The 15,960-nt window shown below is 39.2% G+C and overlaps 1 pseudogene; it reads left to right on the forward strand.

The window, feature by feature from the left end:
* Positions 1-311: 311 nt before the first annotated feature.
* On the forward strand, positions 312-1,190 carry LOC118005139 (annotated as a pseudogene).
* Positions 1,191-15,960: the final 14,770 nt, after the last annotated feature.

Below are 15,960 nucleotides of genomic sequence, written 5' to 3' on the forward strand. Positions count from 1 at the left end.
GTCCTTTGGTTCTATAGCCTAAATATATCCCAATACTTTTCTCTTTCACCTCCGAACTGGTCTGTCTGCTTTTACTCTTGCTTTCTTTCAATCCATTCTCCGTACAGTAGCCACCGTTCTTTCAAAATGTAAAGCATTTTGAAATCTCGCTCCTCCCCATTTGAAGACAGCCACATCTTCTGGTGCAGTGCCAGCCACTTCCCCAAGACGGTGAAGGTCAGAGTAAATGGATTTGGCTGTATTGGGTGCCTGGTCTTCAGGGCTGCTTTTAACTCTGGCAAGTGGATATTGTCACCATCAACAACCCTTTCATTGACCTCAACTACATGGTCTACATGTTCTAGCATGATTCCATCCAGGGCAAATTCCATGGCACAGTCAGGGCTGAGAGTGGGAAACCTGGCATCAATGGGAAGCCCATCTCCATCTTCCAGGAGCAAGATCCCGCCAACATCAAATGGGATGATGCTTGTGTGAGTATGTTGTGGGGTCCACGATGGAGAAGGCTGGGGCTCACTTGAAGGGTGGGGCAAAGAGGGTCATCATCTCTGCCCCTTCTGCCGATGCCCGCATGTTTGTGTTGGGCATGAACCATGAGAAGTATGACGAATCCTTCAAGATTGTCAGCAGTCCCTCCTGCACCACCAACTGCTTGACCCCTCTGGCCAAGGTCATCCATGACAACTTTGGTATTGTGGAGGAACTTGGGACCACAGCCATGCCATCACTACCACCCAGAAGACTGTGGATGGCCCCTCTGGAAAGCTGTGGTGTGATGTCCGAGGGGCTGCCCAGAACATCATTCCTGCTTCTACTGGTGCTGCCAAGGCTGTATGCAAGGTCATCCCACAGCTGAATTGGAAGCTCACTGGCATGGCCTTCTGTGTCCCTACCCCCAATATGTCAGTCGTGAAACTGACCTGCTGCCTGGAGAAAGCTGTGCAATATGATGACATCAAGAATTTGGTGAAGCAGGCATCGAGGGCCCTGTCAAGGGCATCCTGGACTACACCAAGGACCAGGTTGTCTCCTGCAACTTTAACAGTGACACCCACTCTTACACCTTTGATGCTGGGGCTGGCATTGCTCTCAATGACCACTCTGTCAAGCTCATTTCCTGGTATGACAATGAATTTGGCTACAGCAACCAGGTGGTGGACCTTATGGTCCACATGGCCTCCAAAGAGTAGGAGCTTCTGGATTGCCAGCCCCAGCGAGAGCAAGAGGAAGACAGAGGCTCTCAGCTTCTGGGGTGTCCTTGTCCCAACTCATCCCCCAACACACTGAGAATCTCCTGACCTCCATAGTTTCCATTCCAGACCCCCTGAAGAAGGGGAGGGGTTTGGGGAGCCCTACCTTGTCATATCATCAGTAAAGTATACTGTACCTAGCCAAAAAAAAAAAAAAAAAAAAAAAGTAAAACAAATCATGTCATTTCTAGCTGAAAATCCTCCATTAACTTTTTCTTTCACTGAAATAAGATCCAAACTTATTGTGCCAGGCAAGGACCTACATGATATAGCCAGTTCCTCCTTCATTTTGTATCAGACTCCCCCACTTCCATAAATTTCTGTTTGTTTCTCAAACATACCATGTTTGTTTCTTTTTCAGGGCTGTTCCAAGGTGTAGCTTGCTGTGTGAGTATGGTGGGAGGGAGGAAGCTTAACTTCTCTTCCTCCCCTGTGTTCACCATTAGCTTCCCCTAAAGGCACTTGAATAAATGTAAAATCTAAGGCAAAGAGGTGGCTTGTTCTACAGCCTCAGGATGAGAGGCAAGTTCCCTGGGTTCTCCCAACCAGATTGCTGCCACAGTCTTGAGGCTTGTTTCATTTCAAGCTTCTGTTAAAATGTCATCTCTTCAGAGATGCCTTCTTTGATCCATTATAGCACCTTCGTGGCTCTGTGATATCGCTTTGTTTTACTGAGTTTGGTTGCACTCAAGAAATTGCCTTGCTTAGTTAATTAATTAATTTAATTAATAGGCTTTATTTTTTATAGTAGTTTCAGGTTTATATAAAATTGAGGAGATGGTTCAGAGAGGCCCATATATGCCCTTCCTCCTACTACCACCCAGTTTCCCCTACTGTTAATATTTTTCAGTAGTATAATACATTTGTTACAGTTGAACCAATATTGATACATTAACTAAAGTCCTTAATTTACATTAGGGTTCACTGTCTTGTATAGCAATATGGGTTTTGATATATAGGTAAAGTCATATATCCACCAGGACGGTATCATACAGAATGGTTTTACTGCCCTAAGGGATCCCTCCCTTCTTCATTTCCCCCCAAACTCCTGGCAACAAGTGATTTTTTAAAACTGTCTCTATAGTTTTGTCTTTTCCAGAATATCACATAGTTGGAGTTGTAGAATATGTAGCATTTGTGTTGTTTATTTTAAATTACTTGTCTGGCCTTACTAGAATGCACATTCCAGGGTAGTAGGAACCTTGTCTATTTTGTGTGTTGCTCATTTCTCAGTACCCCAGTCATACTGGGCACGTGAAAGACCCTCAACAATTGGAAGTTGCTGAGTGAATGACTAACCACCTGTTGTCTGCAGCAGGCTCTGTGTTCTCTGAAGGCCGGAACTGTGACTTATTTTCTGGTGTCCCCAGTGCTTAGCACAGAGAGTTGCACAGGGAGGGAAGTCAGTAAAAGTTCATTGAGTAATATTAAATAAAATTTGGCCTCTATCGTTTATTATCTGTGTGACCTTGGGCAGGTCCCTTACCTCTTTGAACCTCATTTATAATGCTCATTTCTTAGGGTTGTTGTCAAGATTAAAGGAGTTCACATTGAACACTACATCAAAAACTAGTGATGTACTATATGTTGGCTAATTGAATTTAAATTAAAAAAAATAAATAAAAGATAGGAATAAAGCTAAAAGAAACTAAAAAAAGGAGGTCAATGGATACAATATAAGTATTGTATAAATGTATGGGATTGCTATTGCTATCATTGGTCACTTTTCTGCTAAACATGCCAACAAGGTTTATATTAACAGTGCATTCCTCAGTAATGCCAAAGCTACTCCTTACTAGCCTTCACAGGCCCAAGATGCCTCATATGGTAAATTCTCAGGAGGCTGAAAGAATGTTATTTATAATAACTCTTTTGCTTCTGTATTGTTTATAGTAACGCAAGCCTACTTGGTAACTTGGAGCTGTCTACAGACAGGTTGCTGTTGCCAACACATAGTTCTTATTTCCCCTGTGCCTCCCTAGTGTTTCCATTAGCCATGTAATACAGTTTTCTCCAGCTAATGATTAGAGACCAACTGTTCCTGTGTTAATGCTTGTGTTCAGTTCATTAAAAAATAAAACAAAAAAACAAACAAACGAAAACTCCTGATAAGGATTGTTGTTGGTTCATTTAAAAACTGTTTAAAGTTCAGAGGATACTTCTTATTTAAAAAGAGAAAGAATGATCGTTCAACTCAGGGACTTTATTTACGGTGGGACTAAGAATCTTTACAGATATTGATGGTTATTTGAAAAAGTCAAATTGGAGTGCAATTCACTGATGTTGTTAAGCACAACAGCTACTGGGGCTATATTTAAACATGCATTCCGAAGTGAAGGGTGAGGAAAATTGCTTTGCAGATGCTCAGATGAAAGCAGTCACTTTATATTAGGCAGAAAAAGGCAGTTTGAGATAATCTTAGTTAGAGGAAAGTCCGATTTTAGACCAGCTAAAGAATAGGACCACAGTGGGAGGGTGGGAAGTGTGGAAGGTGTTATCACTGATCCGGAGCATAGAGGATTAGGGAGAGCGTGCGGACATAGTTTTAAACCAGGTATGTTTGGATCATTTATTTTTAGTTTTCTTCCCCACTTTAGTTCCTAGACATCCTGAGTCTTTAATCCAAGCCTCCTGCTCTCTTGCTTCACTTGCTTTTCCATCACTTGCCTCATCACAGCATATGTATCCTCTCATTTATTCCATCAGCAGTCTGTTAATCTGAAACCCTGTTTAGTGGGTACTAAATGAGCTAAGCATGAGCTTGTTCAGGTAATATGTTTTCAAGTTTGTCAGGAATTCTCTGGGAATATCATTTCTGACCCCAAGATGATGATAACTGCTACTTTGAATTTTGGGGATTTTATTTTAAGATATTTATCTTTTCAAAATTTCCCTGAAATCACTTCCCACAGACATCCACCAACTCTGCCCAAATAAACAAAATTAGCCTTAAGCCAGACCAGTGGGCCATTAGATGTGGGTGATAATCAGAAAAGTGTAGAAATGCCCTGGTGTGGAGTATTGAAGTTTCTCCTCCCAATTTCAGCCCTTCCAAATTAGCTTTCCCGTCTCTGTCCTGAAACCAGGGATGCAAATATAATATAAAGCCCAGCTTATTACATGCAGAGACTATTTCTAATGGATTAATATTTTAGATTTGATTGTTTAAACAATTGGTTTACCCATGTCTCCTATTTTCTGAGTTAACAGACTAATTTGACCAAATTGCTCATGTTTCTTAAGTTCATAGAATATCAGATCAAACCCACTGAATTGTTGCTTTTCCAGGTCAAAATGGTGAAATATTGGTAATTTTATACATCCAACCTAATAAAAATAGCTAATAATAGCTGACATTTATTACATGTAACATCTATTAATTGTAGTGTTTATTCAAATTAATATAAGCAAAGCACTTACAGCAGCCCCTGGCATAATAGGATCTTATTGTGTGCTTTATTCTAAGCTCTTTACATGGGTGGCCCCACTTAATCCTCACAAACATTTTTTGTGTTTTATACATGAAGAAAATGAAGCTCAGGAGGTTAAGCAAATTGCCCATGTTGAAATGGCACTAAGAGATGAGCTAGGGTCTGATCATGAGAGGTTTATCTCTCAGCCTGCCCTCTTACCCATTATGTACATAGTCCCAGAGCATACCTATTGTACTTTCATTAAACAGATGTTTTGTTGAAGACCTACTGCCCATAATTCTGCCCTAAGTGAGGTTTCCTGGAGGGATAAAACATGTGCATAAAACAATTTTATCAGTGTCAATACAAGATAGCTACATTGGGATATCACAAGGAGGTACATGTTAAGGTACAGGTGCACGTTCAGAAAACCCTGTTAAATTAAAAAATTATTTTGGTAATATGAAGTCCAGAGGAAGTTTAAGACAAACTACCAGTGGACACTAAATTCAAAACTAGAAGAAATTTATTAATCACTGTTACAATGTTTGTTGACATGTAGTCACTTTTGTACACATGTGCCATATTATCAATGGTTGGTGAGTATAAATGCATAATTACTTCCATTTGCTGCAATGGAAGCAACTTTGATTTTAATTGATTGAGAACCCCTCCAACAAAATTCTGTCCTTCTCAATTTTAAGTCCACAATTCTGTTCATCATTCATTAAATACTTAGTGAACATCTATAATGTACTAGGCACTGGAAAATAAGTATCAGTAAACAAGATATAGTCCCTGGTCTTAAGAAGCTCACAGTCTTCAAACAGCCTTCCAAATGAAAAAGACAAATATTTGAATAATAATTCCAGTGTCTGAATAGGAAAATCAATATTTCCATATACCACAAGGTTTAGAATTAACAAAGGCTTACACAGGTGCTTCCTGACATTAAAGATACATAGTCTGTGTTGCATCATAACTTAAAATTCTTTTGGCAGTTCAGAAGATCCATGTTGTATAGTCATCCTATTGTATGGTCACAACACATCAGGTCCTGCTGAAAGGTGCTGTTAACATATTAGTTTGTATCTTTTGCCTGCAAGGTGATTTTAAGTAATGTTTGATTTTGGAATAAGTCTAAAATTTACTAGAACTAGGTAAACTTAGACTGATGTAATATAGAAAAATAAGAAGAGTCTGATTGACTACTTCTTCAGATACTGCTAACCTCATGGCATCATGGGGCAGACAATTTACCTTCTCACATTTTCTCCAAGGAGGAAATTTTGGTTAATGTTTAAATAGTGAATAAAGTATCTTACACAGAGTTTACCTTCTGTAGTCAGAGTATAAGACAAAATTGGGGTCTAATAAATATTACTTTGAACACTCAGTAAAATTGGTTTAATCACAGGGACATTCTTGCTCTTTGGAACAATAGAACTGAGATTGGTTGAAAACACTATGGATTCATGTATTTCACTTCCCTCTGACTCTTGGCTATAGACTTATTCAATGAAATGGTGGGCAGAATTGCCCATATTATTTAAGTTATATATATATATTTTTTAATGAGCAACATATATTTGAACTTGTGTGGGTTTGTAGAGCATATGGTGATAAGGTACTGTATTGGTTATGCCCTTGCTCCTCATTATGTAATTCACTTCCAGTTCAGCTCCTCCCCATTAATATAACAACCCATATGAGTTGAGTCTTATTGAAAGAATGGGAAGATTGAACCTCCAAACACAAAATTGATCCCTAATTTGGAGGTGCTGGCTTTCACGTTCTGATCATCTTCTTATGGGATCTTGGTATCTTTTGACATATAGCACTTGCCCATTAGCGTGAACCTCCAAGTCAATCCAGAACATCCTAATGTCTTGGTGCCAAGGATATAAACTACCCCAGGGTTCAGTAAACATAGAATTTACAATATCTTGGGTGTACTTAAAATTGCTCAGTTACGAGTGATAATTGGAATGCACACACAATTGGTCATATTAAAGGTACTATTCATAGAGAAAGACAAAGGATAAAGGATCTAAGGTCAGGGTAGGTTTGATATATCCAGGAAAAAACATTTTCTTCTGGTGTGTCAGTGTGGGTCCATCCTAGTTGAGTTTGAGATCTCTCCTTTTTAGTCCTACCCACCATAAATATCTTTCTCCTTCGAGACACATTCCTAAATAAACAAGAAAATCCTATTTAAATCAGCATAGTTGATAATTCTGGCAATTCACACGTACCTACAGTTACCTATGTATGTATAAACCCTTTTACTTCTCTTTCCTTATTAATCTTTTATCATAAAGTTATGCTCTAACTTACTATTGAACCATTTATTACAATTAATCCATCAATTTGTAATCATCATAGTCATTATTGCAGTTATTAACTGTGGCGTCTTTTGTTATTATTGCTGTTCTTGGTTCCAAATATTAACTTTCAACTGCTACAGTTCTCATTATTATTAATTTTGGAGTAAACTTCATATGCACTCTCCCAGTTTAGAGAAGGGAAACATTTCTGTCTGCTAGGACAAGGCTTAGACCATTTGAAGACTCTCAGTAGTCTTCTCATGAGGACAGAAGATATGGGAGCTTTTATGGCAGCTACTGGGCTGGGGTAGGATAATGTATCTTGCATTAAGTAATTCGCCAGCATCTTTAGTTGTTGTTAGGTTCAAAGAAACAATGAAAAATAAAATAAGCCTGTCATCGCCTCCTGCAGCTGAAAATCATTATTCACTCATTATTGGTTATTTTGAGTGTACATGTGAACATTGTGAACATATGAAAGTCTGTCTTTATATTAAGATGGGGTTATATATGAGGTTCAGATGATCTCTTTGAAGCTTCAGTTGTGGATTATTCAGTAAGCAAGGACTGTGCCTTCTGAAGTTTGCATACAACATGATTTCTCTAGGGAAACTCATAAAAGGAACATGATATGTAAAACTCCTAACTCCTTGCTTCATGAGACTGACTGCTTCTTAGCTCTAACCATCTCCTAACAAAATTTTACCAATAAAATATCCTTGTATGTGACACAAGATGACCATACCTTATTTTAAATCAGAAGAGTTTACAGAGCATTTCTAATATGCTTTTAAAGCATATGGAAAAATGTCTAGCATATTTTAAACCAGGGAAGACTACTGTTTTGGTAAATATCTAGGAAGGTGGAATTGGATTTAATTAAGGTCTGAGTCTGAGATCACAGAACATTAAAGTTGAAGTGACCTTCAAAAATATGTTGAAACCATGTCTTTCCCTCAGTGTAAGAATCTCCTTTTTTGCCTTTTTCTTTTCTTTTTTTTTTTTTTAAAGATTTTATTTATTTATCAGAGAGAGAGGGAGAACGCAGAGGGAGAGTGAGAGGGATAAGCAGATTTCCTGGTGAGCAGAGAGCCAGTTGCGGTTGTGGGGCTCTATCCCAAGACCCTGAGATCATGACCTGAGCTGAAGGCAGACACTTAACTGACTGAGCCATCAGGTACTCCGCTTTTCTTTTTTAGAATTTCTTTTTTGTTTTTTAAAGATTATTTATTTATTTATTTGAGAGAGAGAGAGAGAGAGAGAGCGCGCGAGAGAGCACGCATGAGCTGTGCACATGGGAGCACAAGCAGGGGGAGTGGCAGGCAGAGGGAGAGTGAGAAGCAGACTCCCAGCAGAGCAGGGAGCCCAATGCAGGTCTCAATTCCAGTACCCTGGGATAATGACCTGAGCTTAAGGCAGATGCTCAACTGACTGAGCCACCCAGGCACCCTCTGCCTTTTTTCTTTAATGCCTTTTTTGATGGGGTATTTACTATTTATAATGTAGGCAATGACATTGTGGACCAAGTCCCTACTCTTTGTTTTAATTAATGTGAATCCTATTTCCTTTTGACATCTGCCCACTGGTCTTGGATATTCAGAGTTATATAGGCAAGCCTAAAGAGAATAGGAAAATTGTATTGATACTGATTTTCAGTGTGGACACTGATTTTTCCTTGAATCTTTTTTGTCTTTAACACCATGAGGACTTTAGGTGCAGATCCTGCCAAAGAAGTGAACATGTAACTCTTTTCCCTCTAATTAGTTAACTCTCAAACTAAATTAGGTCTGAGTCAGCAATCTGCAATTAATCCATTAAGATTATTATCTGGTGAGTACTATCAATTTTACTGCTGTCCCTGAATTATTAGTCTCCTATTTGTTTACATTACAAATTCAGTAGGAGTACCTATGCAATAAGAAAGTGATACTGTCACTTTACATAAACTGCTCAGCAACTAAAACATCAGGACTATAATTAAAAGCATCACTCACAGCTTTCATTTTAATACATAAAGGAGAAGGACATGATTAGATTTTAATGAACTTGCTTTTGTTTTAACTATATTATTATTTTTTAAATCTGGATATGGCGATTTCAAAATACCACTAAATGTTACTAAGCATCCTTAATTTCATACATTGAGGATATAGTAAATTTAACTGTCTTTGCCTCTGACATCACGCTTTCAATTTTTAATCTGTTCTTTAGATATAAGAACAACTCCTTCTAGTACCCAGAATGGAGCAGTTCTCCAAAGTAGTTTAGATAAATCCCCAGGCCAGTAAACTCCCTTATTCCCAGTTGACCAGACTCCCCGCTGAGCAGAGAGTCAATTGTGGTTGCGGGGCTCTGTCCCAAAAAGTGTAAGATCACACACTAAGACCCAAGCAAATGCCCCCTTGTCCAGCACAGCCCTTAGACCAACATAAGTTCTTGGTTGAGTTGGCCTGAGGATAATTTAAGGAGTGCTTGGAGGCTTATAACCTAGGTTGAGTATCTCAGTTGCTGAGTTACCTTCTTTGAGCCTCCGTTTCCTCTTATGTAAAATGCAAAAAATATAATCTACCTGTAGGGTTGTTGTGAGAGGTGTTTCAGATTAAGGATCTGAGCCTATTTTGTTAGGTATAAAGCATGGTGCTGATGTTGACTAAGATTACTCTCTACTTGTGCAATTCAAAGTGTCTGAAACTATACCTGAAGTCCCAAAACAATCTTCCCATTGTTCTGCCCTGTGCTTGAAATTTAGACTACAAAAATCATTCCTTTGAAATATGGCATATGTAAATCACATCAGGGGCTTTTTAGCACTTGAAGACTCCTGGACGTGACCCCCTGGTGGCCTACAGAATTAGCGTTTCTGGGGAATGCACTTCATGGAACCAGAGACAGACCAGGAAAAATCAAAAAGAGAAACTGGTGATGGGGGGGATGGGCATAGTTGGGGATAGCAAGGCTGAGAGTTACTAAAGGAAAGATCCTTGAGTAGCTAGTCTGTAGAGGGCCAGTGTCTGGTGTAGAGGCCAACAGCATTAAGAAGTTTCCAAGAGAAACCCTCTCAGAGTGAGAGCAAGAGCAAGCAAGCTGGAAAGAGAATATGAACTTGAGTGTTTGGTGGAGTTGGGGTGGATACATGGCAGAACAAAGCCCACTGAATTTATTTTAGTTCCTTGAGACCCTCAAGATTCTCTTAGGATTTAATGGAAGCATATGTCTGAGGTCCCAGATTTTACCCTCTAAACTCTGTTGTTTTTTTTTTTTTTTGTCTTATGGCAAAAGGGAAAAAAAAGGGAAAATTATATAACCAGATTTTCAATGCTCCATTAATGGATATTACTTGAAATTTGGACTTATGATGTTCAAATAATTGATTTGTGGTGCTCTATAAGTACCAATAGGATAACCTAGGGTCTTAAAGCATTTAAGAATAGGCATAATCTTTTATTTTTGAGAGGAGAAAAATGGCAATTCATTTTAGACTCCAAATTAATGTACATATCCTATCCACACCATGCTCAGCCATATCTTATGTCATTATTTATACCTCTTTTAACTGAAACTTATAGAGCTTGAAGAGTTAGATTCTTGCAGGTGAATCTCTAGGGCAACCTTTAATATTTTCAGGGCCCAGGGCAAGAGTACGAATGATTTTGCATTCGGTATACATCTAAATATTTAAAAGTTGTAAATCAGGCTAACAAAATAATAAGGTAAGTTTCATCCTCCTACATTGACCAATTAATATTATAATGACTTGGAAGACTAGGCGTGGACCCCTCAGAATTTGGTGCCAGCGTGTGGTAGCAAAGATAGCCAGTCAGCGGCCTGTACCGCCCCACCAGCCCCACATCCATCCATGCAAGTGGATATTTCAGCCTGCATGGTCAAATTCAGTTCTCAGCCTCTGCAGACAGCAGCCTCTGGAAGCTGGCTCAATGCCAGTTGAAGAGAGAATTCTGATGTCCTTGATGCTTGGAATCAGGTCCAAGGCTAGGCTCATCCATTTGGTCTTAGGAACTCTCTAAAGTATGGGTGCCACCACGGGGGCTCCTGTTGCCTGGACATAACGAAGTTACTAGGAATTGTGCAAAATCATGGAGTTATAAAACTGGAAGGGAACTTGGAGATCACTTGATCCAAGGCCTTCATTTTGCAAATGAAGCAGCTGAGATGCAGAGAGGTTATGTGACTAATCCAGGTCATACCCCTAGTTAAGGGCAGACCTAAGACTAGAGCTCAGATCTTCTTTCACCCATTCCTCTCTGTCCAACCTTTTTATACAGAGTGAAATACCCAAATAGCTGTAATTTCTAGTGCTCCTTCAGTTTGAAAATGACATTCAGGCCATCTTTTAAATAACCATCTTCCCCAGGGTAACTAGTGACTTAGTCTGGGACCCTTCATGGCAGTGGGTCCATCCTGGCGTTGTAGTAACCAGGAAGGAGGAAGGGGATAGAGATGGAGAGATGGATTCTCCCTTGAGCAAAAGCTGTAATGAACAACAAAGCTAAGGAAAAAACTGAATGAGCTAAAAACTGGTCTTTTTACCAAAATAAGTCAGAGGACCGCATGTGGTAGCACAATATGACACACTCTTGGTGGTACCCCAGTCTTTTCTTCCATTCTCTGTGTAAAAAGAAATTCCTATGACATCTTCTGGTATGGATAGCAGTTACATAAAATACATTTTCACTCTTTTTACTTTATTTTCCAACCTCCAAAGCTAACCAAATACATTATTATTATTTTTTGTTAGGAAATCAATTATGAGTTTGTTTTTCACTGAGTACTCAAAGGGAAATGTATTTTAGTAGCAGAATTCTTACCAATTACATAGGGGACCCACATTTAATTTCCAGACTACCATAATATAATTCTAGCTAATACTAGCTAGTTATCTGACTTTGGGTTAATCACAATTCCTCACCAGAAGAGTAAGGGAGTTTGGCTAGATATCTTAGAGATTAAGAAAGGTGGCTCTGAAACCCACTTTTGCCCTGCGACCTCAGGTACTTAACCTCTCTGAACCTCACTTTCTCATCTGCAAAATAGAGCTAATAATAGCACCTATCCTACAGAGTTGTTATGAGATTAAATGAATTGTATAAGGAAAGTGCTTGGAAGATGCCTGGGATTTGTAAAGTTTACTCTTATTATTGGCCCTATTTTTGAGCATATACCTAGAAAACACACATGTAAATAGTACAGACATCACAAACTACACATGGCCAAAGTCAGCCTTATCATCCTTTTTCCACAGCCCACTTCTCCCCTTGTGTTTTTATTGTTGACACTGACACTACCATTCACTCAGTTTTCCCAAGTCAGAAATCTGGGGGTCATCTTAAAAAACTCTTCTTTCCCTTGTACTTAATCAATCTAATCAATCATTCAGAAATCAAGAGTCGGACTCTTAACTGACTGAGACACCCAGATGCCCCTAGATTTAAGTACTTTTTATTTTTTCCCCCTTTCTTGCATTGCCGCTGTCCTATCTAAAGTCTGTTTCTGTGATGCCTGGGTGGCTAAGTCGGTTAAGCGTCTGCCTTTGGCTCAGGTCATGATCCTGGGGTCCTGGGATCAAGTGCTGCATTGGTCTCCTTGTTCAGTGGGGAGCCTGCTTCTCCCTCTGCCTCCCGCTCCCCCTGCTTGTGCTCTCTCTCTCCACTCCCAACAAATAAATGAATGAAATCTTAAAAAAAAAAAAAAAGGCTGTTTATACAGAAACCTAGCTTGTCTCCCTGCCTCCATTTTGCCACATCAAACCCATCATAGTGCCTTTGAAATGATCTTTCTAAAACACACATTTGATAACATCACTCCTCTAGTTAAAGGTGCTTACAAGGGTAAAGTGTGCTTGCTTCAGCCTGGCACAAAAGGAGGTCATGGTCTGACCATAGTCGTGTTTCCCACCATACCCTCTGGCACCTCATGTTTCTGATATATAGAAGCACTTGCTTACTCTTGAACTTACCTTGTGCTTTCTTTCACCTCTGAACATGTTCTTTCCTGAGTATAACATACACTTCCCATCCCACAGCTCCATGTCCTCTCTATCTCACAAGTACCTCTAACTGGAATCCCAGTCATTCTTTAAGACTCAGTTCAGGTGTGGAGCCTTCTTTGGCATGGGCAGACCTAAGTTCTGCCTCTTTGTGTTTCCTTGCTCCAGGGTTATCTATTTTACCATCTATATTCATATTTTCCTAAGACCAGGCAAGTAACTGATTAACTTATTTTTGATATAATTGGTCTAATTTAGATGAAATCATGTGACCTGAATTATTCAGGTGATTTTTGGATTTGTTTGTCCCTTATAGATACATTTGTGAAACTCAAGTCCAATTATCACTTAACCGACACCTCAAAGTCAATTAACTCTTTACTTTTAGCTTTATCTCCTGTTCTGGGTACTTACTCCATATAGACTCTTGTGTGTTGACCAACATTTTGACATATGCATGATGAGGGGATTTCCCTGTATATTAGAGAATCCTGGAATAGATTTCAGAGCATCGCAAATACTCCTTGCTGCTGATGGTGGCAAAATCCTTAGTAGATGGCAAAATTCTGCATGGTGGTGGGATGGTGGGGAGGGGGGCAGGGCTGAGTCACATGGAGTAAGGTGTTCATTCGGCAATACTTGAACATAGAGTATCCTCTCTCTTTAAGGATGTTTGAATAATTCCTTTTGCTAAAGTGTGAACTGGAAGTTAAGATTTGTTTTCTCATCGTTAGAACTGAGTACTCTTCAGGACAGAGCCTCAGCAGTCTTTTTTCTGATACTAATAGAGTTTCGGTGGATGGCATAGAGCACTATGTTATCGCATCTGTCAGATTTCTTTTTTATTTTCTCTCTTGTATAAACATTGAGGTGTAGTTCATGCACCAGTGTCTGACCTAATCTGCTTCTGGGTTTATCTTTCCTACAAACCATGAAGAAAAACCTGCTGTTCTCCTTTTTGTGTATGGTGTGAAGAATGAACTGATGTTTATATTTTTTGCTTATGGATATCAAAATGTTCCAACACCATTTGTTGAAAAGGCAATCTTTTCTTCGTTGTGTTACCTTTTCATCTTTGTCAAAAGTCAGTTGACTGTATATGTGATGGCTTAATTCTAGATTATTCTGTTCCATTAATCTGGTAGTCTATCATTATGACAGTACCACACTGTCTCGATTATTCACTTTACAGTAAATTTGAAGTCAGGTAGTGTAAGTTGCCCAACTGTGTTCTTCTTTTTCAAACTCAAACACAATTTTTTAATCAACTGCTCTTCCTCTCCCCTTCCCTTAAATCACTCTTACTAGATGCATCTGTTTAGTGTAAACTTAAAGCATGGTTCTCAAAGTGTGGTCATTGGAACTTGTAGAAATGCAAATGATCAGGCCCTACCCCAGATATTTTGAGTCAGAAAATCTAGGGGACTCAGCAATCTGAGTTTTAACAAGGCCTTCGGGGGATTCTGATACCTGCTGAAGTTTGAGAACCTCTAATATAGAACACTCTACTGTAGAGTTCAGCAAACTGCTTCTTTAAAGAGCTAGATAGTAAATATATTAGGCCTTGCAGACCATATGATCTCTGTTGCAGCAACTCAGTTCTGCTGTTGCAGCATGAAAGCAGCCATAGACAATATGTAGTAAGTGAGCATAGCTGTGTTCCAGTACAACTTTATTTACAAAAATGGGTGGCGGACAGATTTTGTCTGCAGGCCACAGTTTGCTAACCTCTGTTGGAGTCCATTCTCATTTATCCCACATCTGAAACCTCAGCATTTGCCCCATTCCTCTTGAAAATCTGTATTCTCCTTCGTTTTAGACCTCTTTATTTTAAAGCCCCTCAAGGAAGACTCTCTAAGTGAAGCTATGTTAAATAATTCTGTCATCAGAGCTTTCTCAGTGCTGAGGTCAGATATTTCACCTCATTCCAGCTAGCATTTAATGCTATTATATATCTACTTTTGATTTTAAAAACAAGAAGTTTGTCATTTAGCCCCACTCTTGAGCATGCCACTTGCATGAGTCCCATATATTGGCCATATGCTGTGGGAGCTTTTAATTCTCTGCAAATCACCAGCCCCCCAAAGGGTTTTGGTAATGGTGATTGTATTAGTTTGCGAGGGCTGCTCTAACATAAGTACCCAAAACTGGATGGCTTAAAACAACAGAAACTTGTCTCACAGTTCTGGAGGCTGGAAGTCCCAAATGTCTGCAGGGTCATGCTTTTTTCAGTGGCTTTAGGGGATAGTCCTTTCTTCCTTCTTCTAAGCTTCTGGTGTTTGTTGGCAGTCCTTGGTGTTTCTTGTATTATATATAGATGCATTACTCCAGTCATGTGGCCCCTTCTTCCTATGTGTCTTCACATTGTCTTTCCCCTGAGCATGTCTGTCTTCGTGTCCAAATTTCCCTTTTTTATAAAGATACCCATCATATTGGATTAAGACCCACCCTAATGACGTCATTTTAACTTGATCATCTATAAACTTCTAATTCCAAATAAAGTCCCATTCAGAGGTACTGAGAGGTTAGGACTTCCGTATCTTTTGGGAGGATACAGTTCAACCCCTAATAATGATAAAGGTGGGAACTGAGGTTTAATAGCAACTGTTAAGAAAGAAAGAATCTTTGCACATGAATTTGCAAGCTTTATCTGTTCTACTTGTTACAAAATGTAATATTTACCTTTGGGAAAGGTACAGAGATTGCTTTGCCTTATTTTAGTAAAAGAGACAATAGTCCAAAAGAGAAAAAAATCATTACTTGTATAGCAAATATGAGGAGGGCTTGAATCTATGAACAGGAATTTGGCCAACAGTTTCCTAGAACAACATCTAACATACTTCCTGACACACAGCATGTACTCAGTAAGTGGAAGAAGTGTCCAGAGTTGAGATGGAGATCAACATTCTTTCATCCATATTAACTTCAGTGGCTGCATTTGTTTAGTTCTTCCTGTGTGTTCTGCA

This window comes from Mirounga leonina, unplaced genomic scaffold (genome assembly GCF_011800145.1).
Source record: "Mirounga leonina isolate KUSES-001 unplaced genomic scaffold, KU_Mleo_1.0 Mir_94, whole genome shotgun sequence".
Lineage (NCBI taxonomy): Eukaryota > Metazoa > Chordata > Mammalia > Carnivora > Phocidae > Mirounga > Mirounga leonina.